The sequence below is a fragment of the Podarcis melisellensis genome, assembly GCF_964234715.1.
Source record: "Podarcis melisellensis genome assembly, chromosome: 4".
Classification (NCBI taxonomy): Eukaryota; Metazoa; Chordata; class Lepidosauria; order Squamata; family Lacertidae; genus Podarcis; species Podarcis melisellensis.
This window is the reverse complement of record NC_138531.1, coordinates 55,325,475-55,344,290: the sequence shown is the minus strand read 5'-3', so window position 1 is coordinate 55,344,290 and position 18,816 is coordinate 55,325,475. Positions and strand designations below refer to the sequence as shown.

The 18,816-nt window shown below is 42.3% G+C and overlaps 1 long non-coding RNA gene across 1 annotated transcript; it reads left to right on the top strand.

Moving 5' to 3' along the window:
* Positions 1–368: 368 nt before the first annotated feature.
* LOC309368222 lies at positions 369–18,470 on the top strand. The gene is made up of 3 exons (XR_014167651.1): positions 369–980; positions 10,319–10,417; positions 18,382–18,470. It is a non-coding gene; the product is annotated as an uncharacterized lncRNA (long non-coding RNA).
* The last annotated feature ends 346 nt before the right edge of the window (positions 18,471–18,816 follow it).

Below are 18,816 nucleotides of genomic sequence, written 5' to 3'. Positions count from 1 at the left end.
CCAGGCAAGGGACACAGTGCCCCCTAAGTATGGGTCCTTAATAGAAGAAAGGGATTTCCTCTCTGTCAGAGGACATGGAGGTGGGCCCCCACCCTCACCTGGCTGGTGGCAAGATGGATAAAAGCCAAGAATGTGACAGAGCTTGGCTAGAAGGAAGCAGAAGCCAGAGAGTGAGAGCCATGCTTGATTTCTGTTTGAATCCTAGGCTGCTGCTGTGGGAGAAACAAGACCTTCTAGGCTATTAATGCTGTGAGGCCCTCCATCAGGCTCAGTTTGTACATATGTGTAGATAAACCATATACTATAAAGACACTGCAGTCTCCTCTGCCCCTCATTCCAGGGCAATGGGTCCCTGGGTAAGTGCCTGGAACCCCTGGAATCACCTCTCAGAGATTGGGGTGACATGCCACAATATAAAACCTGCAGCATGTGCGTTGTTGCAGTGGATGCAATTTCCTTCAAGATAGTTTGCTTTGAAAGGCTTTCATCCTACCCCATATTTCCATATTTCCCCCCCCCCTTTTTTTAACAGCTAGCTTTCTTAAGGAAAATCTGTGCCACTATCCGTATGCTTGTATGTGTGGGAGTGACAGGATTTGATGTGGAAGAGGAAATGGTGCTTTGAACTTGTGGAACAGCATTTTGAGAGTTAGATGTTTCTAATTAACCCTATTGTTTGCTGTCTCTGAAGTGAAAACCCTCTAGATGCAGCCCAAAAGTGTTAGAACCATGTCAATGTCATGTTTTATTCAATTGAAAGAGTATTTAAAGGACAAGATGTAATTACTAGGTATGATTTTTTTTTATTTTAGTGCTTGATGCAGGTTATCCTATTTAATTCCCCAGGAGAATTTCTCACGTATCCAGAAGACTTTGACTGCTGTGTCTGATCTTGCAGAATGACAGCTACAGCCGTCTTGGAAAGCAGGCCACAGAAGTCAAGACCCAGAAGTATTAGTGCAGTTTTAGTGTGTGCTACAGTAAGTATAGGTAAAGGTAGGGAGGTGGGTGGCGCTGTGGTCTAAACCACTGAACCTCTTGGGCTTGCCAATTGGAAGGTCAGCAGTTCGAGTCCACACATAGGCGCCGACTCCATGGGGCTTGAGGGGGCCCGAGCCCCCTCAAAAATTCGTTTGGGGGGGCTCTGCCCCCCCCAATAATCTCCGGCGCCCCTCCAGCAGAGCGCCATCGCCGCCCCTCCCCCAGCCCAAAATGCACAGGGAGGGGCGGGCTGCATGCCTCCTGCCCTCCCTCCCGAGCAAAAGCTCCACCCAATTTCCTTTGGAGCTGATTAATAGGCGCAGCACGCTCTCCCCTATTCGCTCACGAGGAGGCGGCGCCACTTTATTTGCATATTCATGAGCTTATTTATTATTCATGAGCTTTCCCGGGCCCCCCCAATATTTTTTATAAGTCCTCGTCCCTGAGTCCACACGATGGGGTGAGCTCCCGTTGCTCTCTGTCCCAGCTTCTGCCAAGCAAGCAGTTCAAAAGCATACCAGTGCAAGTAGATAAAAAGGTACCACTGCCGCAGGAAGGCAAACGGTGTTTCTTTGCGCTCTGGCACTCATCACAGTCCTCCATGCACCAGAATCGGTTTAGTCATGCTGGCTGCATGACCTGGAAAGCTGTCTGCAGATAAACGCAGGCTCCCTTGGCCTGAAGCGAGATGAGCGCCGCACCTCATAGTTGCCTTTGACTGGTCTTAACCGCCCAGGGGTCCTTTACCTATTATTTACAGTACATATGCAACCACACACTTGTGCCTTGTGTAATTTTGCCTCTAGTACAGACAGCCAGGGAGTAGACAACAGCAGCAAAGTGCAAGAGATATTTGCAGGAGCACAATCTGTTTTTTACACGAGTGACATTTGTTTATTTAATATAATTTATATACCACTTGATTGTTTTTTAAAAAACACCAAAGAAACTCAAATCTGTTTATTTATTTACTTGTATCTATTTCTGGCTTGTGTTATTTTGTTCTTTGTTTAAAATATTTATAGTCCAGTCAACAGCAGTGTTCTCAGAAGGAACTTGTAAGAAATGCAAAATCTCCATTGCCTCAATCAGGGGTGGGAAATCTTTGGTAGCCCAAGGAATGTGTTCCAATGGGACGTGGCAGTGATGGGTGTGGCCAGAGGCAAAAATGGGTGGTGCAACAGATGTGGCTCTTCTTACTATAGGATACATTCTTGCTATTCAGAAGGAAGGCACTTATACACCTGTATCTGCTTCCTCCATCTAGGCAAGGAAGAGACATGGTCACAGGTCAAGGGCACATTGCAGGCAGGCAAGAGCATGGAGCAGGGACTATGAGAGCTATGGCTTGAGGAGGGAGTGTGGTCTGAGCATCCATCAAGGGATCTGGACGAAGGGGCCCAGGTGGCCCCATAAGTGAGGTTGCCCATGGATGGTGTAGATTGTGAAATCTTTTAAGAATGGCTCTGGTGTGCTCTCTTTTCCACGTGAACAATATGTGGAAGTCAGAACATAGGGCGAGTCTGCTGAGTCAGGCAAATGACTTATCTAGCTCAACATCCTGTTCTCCCAAAGGCCAGCCAGATGATTGTGAAAAACCCACAAGCAGGATTTGAGTACAGCTGCACTCCCAGCCCTTGTAATTTCCAGCAAATAGTATTCAGGGGCACTCTGCTTCTGACAGTGGTGACAGAGCATGGCTTCTGTTGCTGGTAGCTCTTGATGGTCTTATTCTCCATGAATTGGTCTAATCCTTCTAAAAAGCCACCCAAGTTGGTGGCCATCACTCCATCTTGTGGGATTAAATTTTACAGTTTAATTCTGCACTGTGTAAAGAAGTGATTTCTTTTGTCTGTCCTGAATCTTCTGACATTCGGCATCATGTAATGGTTTTCCCATAATGCAAAGTATAGGTTAGGACCCCAACCAATGGGAGCCCTTGTTAAGGTTTGAAATGTTGCAAGGATTTCAAGAAGTCTTACCATGGCTCTCTCACTGGGCTCCTTTAAAAATTCCTCCCAGTTTGTAACATTTCATAGACTGTTCTGATCCGTGGCCACCTATCAGCAAATCTCTGAACTGAACTGGTAGATTGATTCGGCTAGCCAGAAAGAGAGCCATCGTTTTCTAAACTAATACGTGAATGTTCTGAAAGCATGATGGTTGCTTACACTCTGTATGCAAAGTTATGCAAGTATTGGTAGAAGGTGCAACAAAATGCTGCAGATAAACGCAGGCTCCCTTGGCCTGAAGCGAGATGAGCGCCGCACCTCATAGTTGCCTTTGACTGGTCTTAACCGCCCAGGGGTCCTTTACCTATTATTTACAGTACATATGCAACCACACACTTGTGCCTTGTGTAATTTTGCCTCTAGTACAGACAGCCAGGGAGTAGACAACAGCAGCAAAGTGCAAGAGATATTTGCAGGAGCACAATCTGTTTTTTACACGAGTGACATTTGTTTATTTAATATAATTTATATACCACTTGATTGTTTTTTAAAAAACACCAAAGAAACTCAAATCTGTTTATTTATTTACTTGTATCTATTTCTGGCTTGTGTTATTTTGTTCTTTGTTTAAAATATTTATAGTCCAGTCAACAGCAGTGTTCTCAGAAGGAACTTGTAAGAAATGCAAAATCTCCATTGCCTCAATCAGGGGTGGGAAATCTTTGGTAGCCCAAGGAATGTGTTCCAATGGGACGTGGCAGTGATGGGTGTGGCCAGAGGCAAAAATGGGTGGTGCAACAGATGTGGCTCTTCTTACTATAGGATACATTCTTGCTATTCAGAAGGAAGGCACTTATACACCTGTATCTGCTTCCTCCATCTAGGCAAGGAAGAGACATGGTCACAGGTCAAGGGCACATTGCAGGCAGGCAAGAGCATGGAGCAGGGACTATGAGAGCTATGGCTTGAGGAGGGAGTGTGGTCTGAGCATCCATCAAGGGATCTGGACGAAGGGGCCCAGGTGGCCCCATAAGTGAGGTTGCCCATGGATGGTGTAGATTGTGAAATCTTTTAAGAATGGCTCTGGTGTGCTCTCTTTTCCACGTGAACAATATGTGGAAGTCAGAACATAGGGCGAGTCTGCTGAGTCAGGCAAATGACTTATCTAGCTCAACATCCTGTTCTCCCAAAGGCCAGCCAGATGATTGTGAAAAACCCACAAGCAGGATTTGAGTACAGCTGCACTCCCAGCCCTTGTAATTTCCAGCAAATAGTATTCAGGGGCACTCTGCTTCTGACAGTGGTGACAGAGCATGGCTTCTGTTGCTGGTAGCTCTTGATGGTCTTATTCTCCATGAATTGGTCTAATCCTTCTAAAAAGCCACCCAAGTTGGTGGCCATCACTCCATCTTGTGGGATTAAATTTTACAGTTTAATTCTGCACTGTGTAAAGAAGTGATTTCTTTTGTCTGTCCTGAATCTTCTGACATTCGGCATCATGTAATGGTTTTCCCATAATGCAAAGTATAGGTTAGGACCCCAACCAATGGGAGCCCTTGTTAAGGTTTGAAATGTTGCAAGGATTTCAAGAAGTCTTACCATGGCTCTCTCACTGGGCTCCTTTAAAAATTCCTCCCAGTTTGTAACATTTCATAGACTGTTCTGATCCGTGGCCACCTATCAGCAAATCTCTGAACTGAACTGGTAGATTGATTCGGCTAGCCAGAAAGAGAGCCATCGTTTTCTAAACTAATACGTGAATGTTCTGAAAGCATGATGGTTGCTTACACTCTGTATGCAAAGTTATGCAAGTATTGGTAGAAGGTGCAACAAAATGCTGCAGTGTTGAATGCTCCTGCTCTGAATACTCCATTGCTTCTCCCTTCCACTCACTTTTTTGCCCCTCCTCCTGCCAGCCCAATCAATCAATCAATCAATCAATCAATCAGCATTCTGTAGCCACTGAGGAAGCTAAGTCTTTATTGAGCTGTGCTTGGATCTCTCCTGCACCCTCTACTGCTGGTGCTCTTGCCCCACAAAAATATTGTACCTGCAAATCTGGTAGTTCCCCCAAGCCAGCTGTTACTTCCTGCTTGTGTGTGGATAATGCCATTTTGGCTACAAAGGAACCCGCACTCGGATCCTTGAGATCATTCTGGGTATACATGATACATAGCTAGCCTCATTTCCTATCCATATCTGATCACATTATACATTCAATAGAAGAACCAGTACCCCAGTATCTCCAGCTCAGTTCTTCTCAGTCACTTGCTACTCTTAACAGCACGTCTTAAAGATGAATAGATTTGAGGGAATCAAGCAGTGAGATCTGATAAGCTTCCGTAAAAGGGAAGAATAAAATGGTAACTGAAGGAAGATTGCTCATCTGTTAAAATATATACTGCACAAGAGCTCAGATCTTTCAGAGACACTGGATTTTTCTGTTTCAGTTAATCGGCTTTGTTGTGCCTTTGATGTCTTCCCAAGGCTCTTTCTTCCTATGGAGTGTATAGATGGAGCTAGATAGAGTATCTGTGCCTGTTTCCTAGAGGCACTTGAAAATACCTTTAGACATACTTTTTCAACCTTGACATATGCAGAGTTGCATTGCTCGTCATTTTAAAAACATGATGACGCATTCCTTCTGCTAATGAAGATGGTTTACTCTCATTAAGCTAAGGGTGAGTTTTTATTTAGTTATTCATTCATTCTAGTGTTTCTAATCCACACTGTGCAAAAGAAAACCCAAGCCGTGTACATCAACGGGCTAGAAAACACAGTACAAATCATAGAGCAATGTTTTTTAAAATCCCCATAAAACTAACAAGAATTCAAAGCTGCAGAAATAAGACAGACTAATTTGGCGAGGTGTAAGTGGAAATAAAAGTTTTCAACAAACATAGCCATGGTAGGGCTTGCTGCACTTCCAGAGTGCTCTAGTCACATCATTGTATGGCAGTAAAAAGTCACTGCTCTATGATCATTGATGACAGGGAAAAGGCCAATATATATATTTTAAAATGTTCCCATCCTATGAATTTCTTCACTGAGACAATTTAGTGCAAGGTCCCAGTGTTGGCATGAGGATGCTAGTCATCGTAACTCTAGCCCAGGAACCAGAACTGGATCTGCTCTACAATCAGATCAGTTATTGGGCTCAAGCTGCACAATTCCAGGAGTGCCTACTCTTCTGGAAGTTGTGTGTGGGCCTCTGTTTTGGTGGTGCTTCCAGCACGGCTATTCCTACACAAATGAAGACTCCTCCCCTTTCATTCATGCAGGGATGCCTCTGTGCACCTAAAGAAGAAAGACTGTCTTTGGACTGGACCTGACGCCGTTGCCACTGTAGGAGCAGTTAGAAGGTCCTTCTGTGTGTCTTTTTACTCCATTTTGTTTTTCTCTGGGCAATGCAGAAGTACTTACACTAGTCTTTAGGGGACAAAAGAGGGGCTTGTTGCCATCAGCACCTTGGAGAGCATCCTAACTTTCAGTGGAGGCTGGTGTTCAATGGGATAGGTAGGGTGCAAGGCAGGCAGGCCAACAGTAGGTGGAGTGAGAGCCATTGACAGGGCCTCATCCTTGCTGAATTGTACAAAGGCAGCACTGAGATGGGGGGGGGGGCTGACAGCCAGTGGCCATCCCTTGACTGGCTGTAAGTAAAGAGGTAGGCTTCTTAAACTGGCCGAGAGCAAATAGCTTGGTGGGGTAGATGCCCCATTTGCCCAAATAAATTAGCCCCCACTGATCCTAAGGTGGCCTTCTTGATGAATGGAAACAGGGGACAGCAGGGAAGATAGTGTTCTGAGTTTAGTAATGCATATTATTGCTTGCTCCATTGCAGCTAAAACCAACCTGAAGAATGGGCGGATGGGTGGTTTGCCTGTTTGTCTCTTGCATTTGTTTTGGAAAGCTTAGCCTATTCACTTGTAAGCTCATTTGGAAAACCTTCTTATGAGGCTTGACTTGTTGCTGGGTTTCAACTGCTGTTCTGGTGGGGGTGGGTGGCTGTTGCTCTTACCCTTTTACATATGGTATTTCAAAGATGCACCCTTGCTCACAACTACTACTTGTTGAAATTGTGAGCAAATGTCTGCAGGACTACAGCCTTACACCCCGAGCCTCTAGAAACAAGCTGTTGTCATAGCTTGCACTGAGGGAGGTTCCTCTGGTATCCTTGCTTGTGGATCAGGGCAGACCTGGAACATTATTTTATAATTCTGCTGTTTTGTTTTTCATAGAATCATAGAATTGTAGAGTTGGAATTAAAACCGCTATTGTCAGAGCTTCATATCCAAGAGTAGGCTTTCATCGACAATGTGTCTTGCTGGCCTTTTAGGATGTCACAGTAGATGAATCCTGCCTTGGACGGAGCCCTGGCCTATCCCCGCTCCACCTAATTCTCTGCTGTACAGTGCAGTCTTTTGACATGCCACCATTCATCTGGTGAGGGTGGTTCTTCCCAGGGCTGACTCCAGGTTTTAGGGACCTTAGGCAACATGCCCTGAATGGGACCATCTTCGCCTCTGTTGCCCAGTCAGTTCCCCTCTCCCTTGTTTCCACTTGCATGTTCAGAGAGGGAAGCAGACAGGCAGTGGCAACCATGAGGAGAGCAGGAGGTTCTGGAGGTTGACAGTGGGCCCCCTGCCTTGACAGTTACCTGACAATGCCTACTATAGGCAGCCCTGTATCGGGAATTTTTTAAGTTGTCTTTCAATCAACTTGTTTTTATTATTGGTTGTTAGCCGCCCTGAGCCCGGTCTTGGCTGGGGAAGGCGGGGTATAAATAAATATTATTATCATTATTATTAATGTTTGATGTTTTACTGTTTTTTATATGCACTGTAAGCCACCCAGAGTGGCTGGGGAAATCCAGCCAGATGAGCAGGGTATAAATAATAAATTATTATTATTATTATTATTATTATTATTATTATTATTATTATTATTATTTATTACCGACTGATGCTGGTCCTGGCTGTTGAAAGCATCCACCCCCATATAGCAGCAGGCCATTCTGCTCTTGGTTTAGCAACTTTTATATTCATGTTGATTAAATACAGCCCAGCATGCTCTGAATCTTCAGGACAACATACTCATCCAGATTCAGTTGTATGCACGTCATTTATTCATGGCAGACAAATGAAGGCATAATTTGTTTTCAAAAGAAGTCGAAGTAGAGACTTGCTGCATTACAGACCTGTTATATCATGTTAGCAGACAAATAGCTGCTGTCTGCCCATCTTCATAATTGGACAAGAAAATGCATATCCACCTTTTCTAATGCACTGAGAGAATGGAAACACGCTATAACAACGGAGAATGCAATCCACATCTCATTGAAGCCAGTAGCAATTTCCCACTAATTTTAAATGTACCCATAATACCCTTATTATTTCTCATCCACAAAGGATGTTTTAGTGGCCTTGTACTTCAGGAGCGCTACACAGTTTTTCTTTAAATAAAAAAACACAAGTTTATTGTGCTGCATTTTGAAGTATAGCAATTATAAATCAATCTAATCTCATACCAGGTAATAGTAATTTATCTCTTTGGTGCCAGAGGACTGGGAAGAGTAAAGTGTTCCAAACTTTACTGAGACGGATGGAGAAAAACTCAGTGCTGCACTTTATCCCACAAATGAAACTTTCTTGCTTGGGGATCAAAGTTGTTTTTATTAAGGATAGAGTTCTGTATAAAGAACAGAGAATGCTGACCTCAGTTCTACAAAAGAACTTTATAGTTTGGTTCCAGGAAATGTAGGGAAAAAACAGGTAACGTTGTCATAGCAACAAGAGAGAGAAGTTCTCTTTCAGAAAAAGCTGAAATAGTCATAGCCTCAAATAATACAATATCCATATAGTTCTTCATGTCTTCAGGAGTGGGCCGAAGTAGACCGGGATCTACAGGTAGATCTGTTGATGTTTTGCAATAGATTGGCAACAGGTTCTGACTCTCAATTGTTCAGGAAAACAATTTCCCTCCTATCAAATTTAGGCTGATGAAATGAAGAAAGCTAACCAGGAGTAGGGAATGGTGAAGTTCTGCATTTCAGTTTCTCCCCCTTTTTCATTTTCACAACCTTCAGTTCTCCACACTTCTACACCAGTTTGTAAATTATGTTTTTAAAGTCCCCATCAAAATTTAGCAGCATTTTAGAGTGCATTTCTTCTAAAATACATATTTGTCCATGTCTACCCAATATACAAGTTTTTGCAAAAGCAATTTGCCCCTAATATAATGCATTTTTATGTTATTTCCTTAAAAATATGCATTTTTATGAAAACTCTAGTATATGCATTTTGTACCTCTTACTTGGCAAAATTCAGAGAAATATGAATTTCAAAGGTTGGCTGTGTTTTTGTTCATATGCATTGTTTCAGAAGGTGTGAATTAGGTAGATTCACCTATAAATGCAAACCGGCTCAAATTTCTTCCCCATCCCTAACCAGAAGTGGATTTTTATGTGAAAAGACTGACCACAGTTCAATTCTAGTACTGAAAACTAATGCATAGTTTCATGTCCTTAGAGGCATCCTGCTCAATAATTCTAGCAAGGTATCTTACCAGATTCATCATGGTTTTCCAATATGAGATACTGGTTGCGCTTTTGCTATACAGTGGTGCTTCTGCACCAAAAGGGCAGAACATAGATTTTTAATAAAATGAATAAATATGGAAAATAGATGTTCAAAATTCCTCAAGTCAAGAGGGTGAGACGACATTGATGTGGTTCAACCCACATGTTCCTCTGGATAAGATGCAACAAAATAAACTGTATCTTCTTTAGAAGGTCAAATCAAGGGGTTTCTTAGTTTTTGGATTAGGTTCACCAGTTTGGCCTTTCTAGGTTACAGAATACCTTTCATAACTAGCTGAGTGGCAAATTTTGCACCTTATCTGAAGCTGATATTGTCAAAGTGACCTTATGTGGATGAGTTTTATGGTGCTTTTCCTGGTCACTAATTACATTTTTAAAAATAATATTAATATTAACAACAACAACAACAACAACAATATTTGGTTATGCTTGAATCTTGATCCTTTGTGATTTAATCATTATGTGCTATAACGGCCAATTGGCTAAGCTATAACTTTGAAACGTAATCCTGTTACTAAACTTGGGAAGACCTTAGTTAATATCATAATCTCAGAAGGCTGGGAAAGTAACCTTATGTTATGGCAGGACGCAAATGTATACAGTAGACATAAATAGCTCATTTATTCCTTTTCATGAAAATTTCATAAAAGAAAAGCACACTGGATTTATTGATCTTTGTGCCAATAAAATACTGCAGTTGGCAGATATTCTAGTGATCTGTTTCTTCAGCAGCCTGGTTGTGCACAGATTAATAAAGCAGTGTTCTCATTACATTTTATTTCATCAGACACATATGAGGCCAATGGGAAAGCTTGCTCTCTCCAGCTGTAATAAAAATCTGCCCAGTAACAGCATCTGGTCCTGCACTATGCAAGCCTTTTATAAGGTATGTCTTGTGTTAAACATGTGATACATAAATGCATCGTCTTGTACTTTAAACATATAATATTATCTGTGCATCTTAATAGGCATTAAAAGTAAAACACTATTTTCCATGCAAGTCAATCTTGTCATTGATGTCTAGCAACAGGGGCCAAAATAGATGTGACATTAATTGGGTGAATGCAATGAACACGCACATTTTTTCCTATGTAAATAGCAGCCCTGGTGATATCCAAGTAGCCTCAGGACTGTGAAGTGGGGCTGGATAGGCACAGTTTAACTATTTCTCTCTTTACCACAGTCCTGACAAAAATCTCCTCCCTGAAGCTGCTATTTGCATTTCAAGTGAAGCATCCACTGGTGTCAGCAACAGCTTCCGTTAGAATGCAAATAGCAGCTTCACAGAGAGTTCTTCTTTTGGACCACGGCAGAGAAAGTTAAATTTCCTTTCTCTCTCTTTTTTTTTTTAAAAAAATAATTTTTATTGGTTTTTACAACATAAAAAACGAAAACAACAACATACAAACAAACAAACACAAAACGACTTCCCCAAGCCTCCCCTTCCCTGCATCCTTGTTTTAAATTTTTTCTTTTTAGCAATCCTTCATCCATTTTTATATTTAACTTTCTTTAAAAAAAAATTTTTAAGCTTAAACTTTAACAGCTGTAATTCTCTATTTCATACCCCTTGACATCTTTTAGCATTCCGAAATTTTACAACAGTTCTTAAGATAAACTTTAAATTTTTTCCAGTCCTCTTCCACTGTCTCTCTCCTCTGGTCACGGATTCTGCCGGTCATCTCTGCCAGTCCCATAAATTCAATCACCTTGGTCTGCCATTATTCCAGAGTAGGTAGTTCTTGAGTCTTCCAATACTTTGCCAGAAGAATTCTTGCTGCTGAGGTTGCGTACATAAAGAATGTTCTATCTTTCTTTGAAATCGTTTGGCCGACCATGCCCAGGAGAAAGGCCTCCGGTTTCTTTGCGAATGTCCACTTAAGGATTTTCTTAATTTCGTTATAGATCATTTCCCAGTAGGCCTTGATCCTTGGGCAGGTCCACCAAAGATGATAAAAGGTTCCTTCACATTCATTACATTTCCAGCAATTATTATTGGGCAAATGATATATCTTTGCAAGCTTGACTGGGGTCATGTACCACCTATAGATCATTTTCATTATGTTCTCTTTTAAGGCACTGCATGCCGTAAATTTAATACCTGTGGTCCATAACTGTTCCCAGTCTGCAAACATAATATCATGACCGATGTCTTGTGCCCACTTAATCATAGCTGATTTCACCGTTTCATCCTGTGTGTTCCATTTCAGCAGCAGGTTATACATTCTAGACAAGTTCTTAGTATTGGGCTCTAACAATTCTGTTTCTAACTTTGACCTCTCCTTCTGAAATCCTAATTTCCTGTCCTGCTTAAAAGTCTCATTAATCTGATGATAATGTAACCAGTCTCGAACTTTAGATTTTAGTTTCTCAAAACTCTGTAATTTAAGCTTTTCACCGTCATATTCTATAATTTCACAATATTTCGGCCAATCTAAGTCCATATTGAGTTTTTTTACCGCCCTGGCTTCCATTGGTGACAACCACCTAGGGGTTTTACTTTCCAGCAAATCTTTGTACCGATTCCATACGTTATACAATGCTTTCCTAACAATATGGTTTTTAAAGCCTCTATGGACCTTAACCTTGTCATACCATAAATATGCGTGCCAGCCAAAATTGTTATCATACCCTTCCAGGTCCAAGATGTCTGTATTCTCAAGAAGTAGCCATTGTTTCAACCAGCAAAAAGCTGCTGCTTCATAATAGAGCCTTAAGTCCGGCAGGGCAAAGCCCCCTCTATCCTTTGCATCAGTCAAAATCTTAAATTTTATTCTGGGCTTTTTGCCCTGCCAGACAAATTTAGATATGTCTTTTTGCCACTTCTTAAAACAGTCCATCTTGTCCAGAATTTGCAGTGTCTGAAACAGAAACAACAATCTCGGTAATACATTCATCTTAATAACAGCAATACGGCCTAACAAGGAAAGTCTCAACCTAGACCATATATCCAGATCTTTCTTCACTTCCAACCAACATTTCTCGTAATTATCTTTAAATAGGTTCACATTCTTAGATGTTAAATTCACCCCTAGGTATTTTACCTTTTTCGTTATTTCCAAACCAGTTTCTCTTTGAAAACTATCTTTTTCCCCTATCGTTAGGTTTTTTTCCAGCACCTTTGTCTTCTGTTTATTTAGTTTAAAACCTGCTACTTGACCAAATATTTCAATTAGTTCTAAAACTCTTTTTGTACTGGCTTCTGGCTGTTGCAATGTCAAAACTAGGTCATCTGCAAATGCTCTTAGCTTATAATGTTTGGCTCCAACCTGTATTCCTTTAACCAGCTGGTCCCTTCTAATCATATTCAACAAAACCTCCAGGACCGATATGAATAATAGAGGGGATATTGGGCATCCCTGTCGTGTCCCTTTCTCTATTGGGATCTCGTCCATAACCACACCATTCACTATTAATTTAGCTTTTTGTTCAAAGTATATTGCACCTATACCGTTTTCAAAACTTTGACCTACCCCCATCCCTTGGAGATTCCTCTTCATAAAGCTCCAACAAATATTGTCAAAGGCTTTTTCCGCAGCCACAAAGATCAACACTGCTTTTCTATTTATGTCAGTCTCCAACAGTTCCAAAATGTCTATAAGGTTCCTCACATTGTCTGACATATGTCTTCCTGGGAGAAAGCCTGTTTGGTCCGTGTGAATCTCCTCTAACAAAACTTTTTAAAATCTTTTTGCTAAAATGTCTGCAAAAATTTTGTAATCCACATTCAAAAGTGATATAGGGCGGTAGTTCTTAACTTGATGTTTTTCAGTTTCTGTCTTCGGTATAAGTGAGATGAATGCTTCTTTCCACGATTCGGGAGCCTTTTTCCCCTCCAGGATTTGGTTACAAACTTCTTTCAATGGTTGTATCAGCCATTCCTTCAGTGCTTTATAGTATCTCGCAGTCAACCCGTCTGGTCCTGGTGATTTTCCCAGTTGCATATCCTGAATGGCACCCTCTATTTCTTGGTCTGTGATCTTCTCATTTAGAATCCTTTTGTTTTTTTCCGAAATTTTTGGCAGTCCATATTTTTTAATAAATTCTTCTATCTCTTGTTCATTTTTTGGCCCTTGTGCATACAATTTCTTAAAGAAGCTTTGAAAACAATTACTTATCTCATTTGGTTTATTAATAGATTTCCCATCTACCTCGAGGGATGTCACAGTATTCAACTTTTGTCTTTTTTTCAATTGCCATGACAGTAGTTTCCCACATTTATCTGCTGACTCGAAAGTCTTTTGCCTCATTTGTTTTATTTTCCATTCTATTTCTTGGTTCATCAGTTCCATATATTGTGCCTGGTAAAACTTTATTTCTCTTAAAATCTCCTGCGACTTAGGTTTAGATCTCAATTTCTTCTCTCCTTCTTTCATTAATTTCCAAATTTTCTCCTTCCTCTCATTCTGTTTTTTCCTCTTTATAGAATTCTGCTGAATTAGGAAACCACGCATCACGGCCTTACTTGCATCCCATATTATTCTTTTTTCGACATCTGATCTCAGGTTTATCTCGAAGTAGTCTTTCAATGTCTTTTGGGCCTTTTTGTAAATTGCTTCATCTCCAAATAGGGTGTCATTCATTCTCCATCTGAAGGTTCCAGCTGTTGTCAATTTCATTTCCATCTTTATTGCATTGTGGTCGGAACAGGTCTTTGGGCAGATTTCTGTCTTTTTGACCCTTGGTGCCAGATTACTAGAAATCCACATTTGGTCAATTCTAGTCCATGTCATTTTTGCCTCAGAGAAAAAGGTCCCCTCCCTTTACAGAGGGTTCCTTGTTCTCCAGATATCAATCAGGTCCATGGTATCAGTCAGTTCAAAAAAAGTCTTTGGTAGTCTCCCATCCTTTGATAGTACTTGCCTTTGCGCCTTATCCATGTTTGTGGAGACAACTCCATTAATATCACCCATCATTATAATTTTACAGTCCATAAAGTCCATTAAAGTCTCATGCAACTTCTTGAAGAACTCGGTCTTCCCCTCATTGGGTGCGTAGACTCCTACAATCAAAATCTTTTCTCCTTGAATTTGAATTTCCACTGCCAGATATCTTCCTTGTTCATCCTTAAAGATCATTTTTGGTTCCAATTTTTCCTTGACATAGATCACCACCCCTCATTTCTTGACTTTATATGAAGAAATAAATTCCAATCCTAATCTCTTGTTTGTCAAAAGTTTTCTATGTGTCCTGGCAATGTGGGTTTCTTGTAAACAGATTATATCTAAATGTTCTTTCTTTAAAATATGACACACTTGGCCCCTTTTTCGGGGGTGGTTTAGACCATTGCAGTTCCAACTCAGAAGTTGCAGAGACATTTTTGTTACTGGTTACCTTTTCCACCAACTGCTCCAAGTTCTTGCTCCTCGTCAGTAGGTGCTGGATTCAATCCAAATGATAAGTTTGCAATGTCCGGTATTTCCCTCTCACTCACAGTTCCTTTCTGAAAATCCTCAAAGTTTCTCTCCAAAAAGTGCTCTTTATCTTGAATTGTTTTTATTTTAGTTTTCTTCCCTTTGAAGTTAAAGGACAACCCTTGTGGGAACTCCCACCTAAATGAGATATTGTTTTGTTTCAATACGTCAACTAGGTCTTTAAATTGGGTTCTCACCTCCAAAAAGTGTTTAGGAATATCCTTGAAAATCTATATTTGAGAATTTTTGATAACCAAGGCCTTCTGAAAATGCAAGTTCAGTATTTTGTCTCTTTGTTCCTTGGATCTCAAAGTGATTAAGCAATCCCTTGGTTTCTTGCCTTGCTTCCTGCCAATCCGGAAGGCTGTAGTTATTGCAAATTCGTCTTCTTCTCCTTCTAGCTCATCAGTCCAAAATTCTTGAAATTTATCTGTGAGAAATTCCCCAAGATTGTCCTCTTCCTCCTCTGGTACCAATCTCAATTTCAGATTCTTGCTTTTCCTCTCCAGTTCCATGAGGGCCAAAGCTGCATCATGTTCATGTACTTTCTTTGCAATAGGTGTAAATTTTCCCTTAGTTTCCTCGGCAGTGCTCCTGGCGCTCTCAGCTATTTTCCTTGTCTCCGTACTTTCCTGAATTAGACGATTTATAGAATCTGTGTTAGATGATATTGCCGTTGTGTTCAAATCCAATCTTGCTGTCAATTCTGTCAGTTTCTTAGAGTTCTCTGTAGACTGCTTAGTAAGTGCTTCTAAAGATTGATTTATTCTGAGCAGTGCCTGTGTCATAGAATCCATTGATGCTGTTGTTACTTTTTCCTGTGCAGCTGCTGCTCCTGATAAGGAGCCTCTTTTTTGAGCCTGCTTTTGAGCCTGCTTTGTTTTGCTTCTTGTTGAAATTTCCTCCAGTGGTGTGCTCATAACTCAAGGTTATTCACACAGGAATGTTACAAATGGAAAATCCCACTGTCTCTGCCTCAGTGCAACTGTCTCTCTTTAGTCCTCTAGAGGGAGAAGTTGTATCCATGCAAGAGTAACAAAGAAACAGGGAGACAAATAGCCAAGCAAAGTTCCAAAAGCAAAAGTCCAACCAAAAGCCCTGTTTTGATATAGTTTAAGGTGATGCAGATTTTATCCACTAAAGTCCCAGTATTTTATTTCAGATACAATTCGGGCACATCTTACTTTGTATCCACAGTCCTTTTTGACAGTTCGCTTCCAGGCGCTCACTGCTCAGGCAGCCTAGCCAGAGGCATCGGCAGCGGAGAGTTTCCCTTTCAAAGCGCTTTTCTTTTAGCAGGTTAAATTAGGTTAATTTTCTTCCCCCCTTCTCCTGCTCAGTAGAGGGGAGGTCCCTTTCGATGTCAGGTATTGACAGAATTAAGAAAAGAAAAACTTTCTCTTTAAAAACAGCTTACTCTTTTCATTGCTCAATCAGTCCTGTAGTTCCGGGAGGCTGACTTCCTTAATTTTTGCCTTTCCCGTTTTCAGCCAAATCTTCATAATTTTAGAATCCCGTTCGCTTTATTTTGCAGATCTTACTCACGGGTATTGTTGCCAATTGGTAGTTTCAGGAAGGAATCGGCGCTCTCCGTCAATGGCGACGCGGCTTCGCTCCGTGAGCTGGGTTGCGATCCTCAGCACCGCGCTCACACCCGATGCCGCTCCGGAGCCTTTAAAAAGGCTCTTTCACGATACCGGGGGGCGCAAAAGGTGCCCACCGAATCTCCTTGTTCACAGGCTTCAGCGCCTGTGATTTTAGGGGTCCCCCGCTCGCCGTAGCGGGGCAGACCCGAACTCACGGAGCAGTCCTGCCTCGGAGCTCGAGGCAAGGACCGCCATTAAACGCTGGCGCCGACCGGAAGTCAAATTTCTTTTTCTCTGTCCCACTCCTCAATGTATCAGTGATGATCAGACTTTCCTGCATTCACATAACTAACAGCATATCTAGTTTGGCCATGAGGATCTCACCCATACCTTTTAATGGACCTTCAGCATTGGCCTGGTATGCTTTGCATACCACAGCAACATGCAGAGAGACTCCCATTGGCATGAGATTCCCTGACATACGTCGCTCACTGCAATCCTGTCTAGCAATTGTCATTTGTAGCTTCATAACTGCACAACTAGACAGCTGCAATGTACTCCATGTACATTACTGCGGATGATTGTTCAGAATTTTCAGCTAGTACAGAATGTGACAGACCATTTCCTTGAGATGACTGGCATTGGAAGCATATTATATTATGGTTCTGGTAACTATGCTGATTGCATATTGCTTTCCAGGGATAAATCAAGATACTGGTTTGAGACAAAAAGTCTTAAGAGCTTAAGACTGTCCACATGCAGAAACCAACCAGACTGGAAGCTAAATCTTACTGCAAATGGGAGATGAGGCAGGCAATGTTCTCTACTCCATCTGAGGGCAGGCGGCTAGCTTTAAGGGGTGCATGTGGCACACACAGCTTTGTGTCCTCTAATACCATGCTCTTACTCAGTATACATATAGCTGCCTCACTATACAGTATGTGCATAGGGCCCTGAATGTGGGCTTTGTGTAGGGTTGCCAGACCTCCAGGTCTGATCTGAAGCCTCCAGCTTTTCCTCACCTCTTCCGGGTAGCAGGTGAAGCACTTGAATCTCCAGGTGGGCAAGAAAGCCTTTAATTAAAAGAATATATATTGAAAATGCAGACAGCTTGCAAGTTCTAGCCTGACAGGAGCTGGATGCAAATTATAGGATAGACGCTAAGGGAGTGAATGTCCTACCCTCCCCCATTCTTCTCTTCCTATTCACCTCTGTCTCATTGACCCACCCAATGACATCACTAGGGGTCTCCCCTCGTGGCATCAACACAAACTGCCCCTAGTTCTTGGGTTTGGGCCCTCAAATCTCAAGGATCTGGGAATGCTCCTGACCTGCCAATCCTAGCTTTATAGAATACAGACAACAGAGCTTTCAGCTGTAAGCTCCTCTCCTCTGTTGCGAGAGGAAGGGTCTAGACCAGCCTTTCTCCACCTTGTCTCCCCAGATGTTTTTGGCCTACAACTCCCATCATCCCTGACCACTGGTCCTGTGAGCTTGGGATCATGGGAGTTGTAGGCCAGAAACATCTGGGGACCCAAGATTGAGAGCCACTGGTCTAGACAGAAACATTGCTTTTGCACCAGCTCATTGCAACTGCTCATCTATCTAGGCTTGCGATACATCAGGAAAATTCCAGACATGTCAGGAAATCGGTCACCTAAAATGGCATCCTGGGTGAAAATTTGAATTTTAAGAGATGTCCGGAATTTCCCACATGTATGGCAACCCAGGATTCCCCCCCCCCCCGGTTTTCTGTCTCTCCCCCCCCCCCCACTGAGCAGCGGAAGGAATGTCCACCCTTCCATGGGAGACCCAAAGCGTGCTCGTGCCTCCTGCCTCCCCTCATTCAGCAGCCCCAACTGAGGAGGAGGAAGAGAGAAGCGTGGAGGATGGTGGCAAGAGGGCAAGAGCAGCCCCAAGTGCCCTCCAGCCACCCAGAAAGGAAAATAAAGATGACTCAGTTATCCTGCCCCCGCCTTCCTCCCTGCTCAAGAGCCACTGCGCTACCTTCTCGAAGCTGCCACAGCTGCTGCCTTGAGGAGGACACTTGTTCCCCTTTCCAGGAGGTGAGGAGCCCGGCTAAAAAAGGAACAGGGTTCCTGTGGCTACTTGCTTGGGAGCAGGTCCAAAGGAACTCACCCCCTCAGTCCCACCCTCTCAAAGTGGGGGGTGGGGACATCAGCAAAGCATCTCCCTTTTTTCCCCTGCTAGTAGTAGAAGAAGAATTGGCTCTTGGAGACACTGGGGGGGGGGTGATTTTGTTTGTTTGTTTGCTTTTGGGGAGG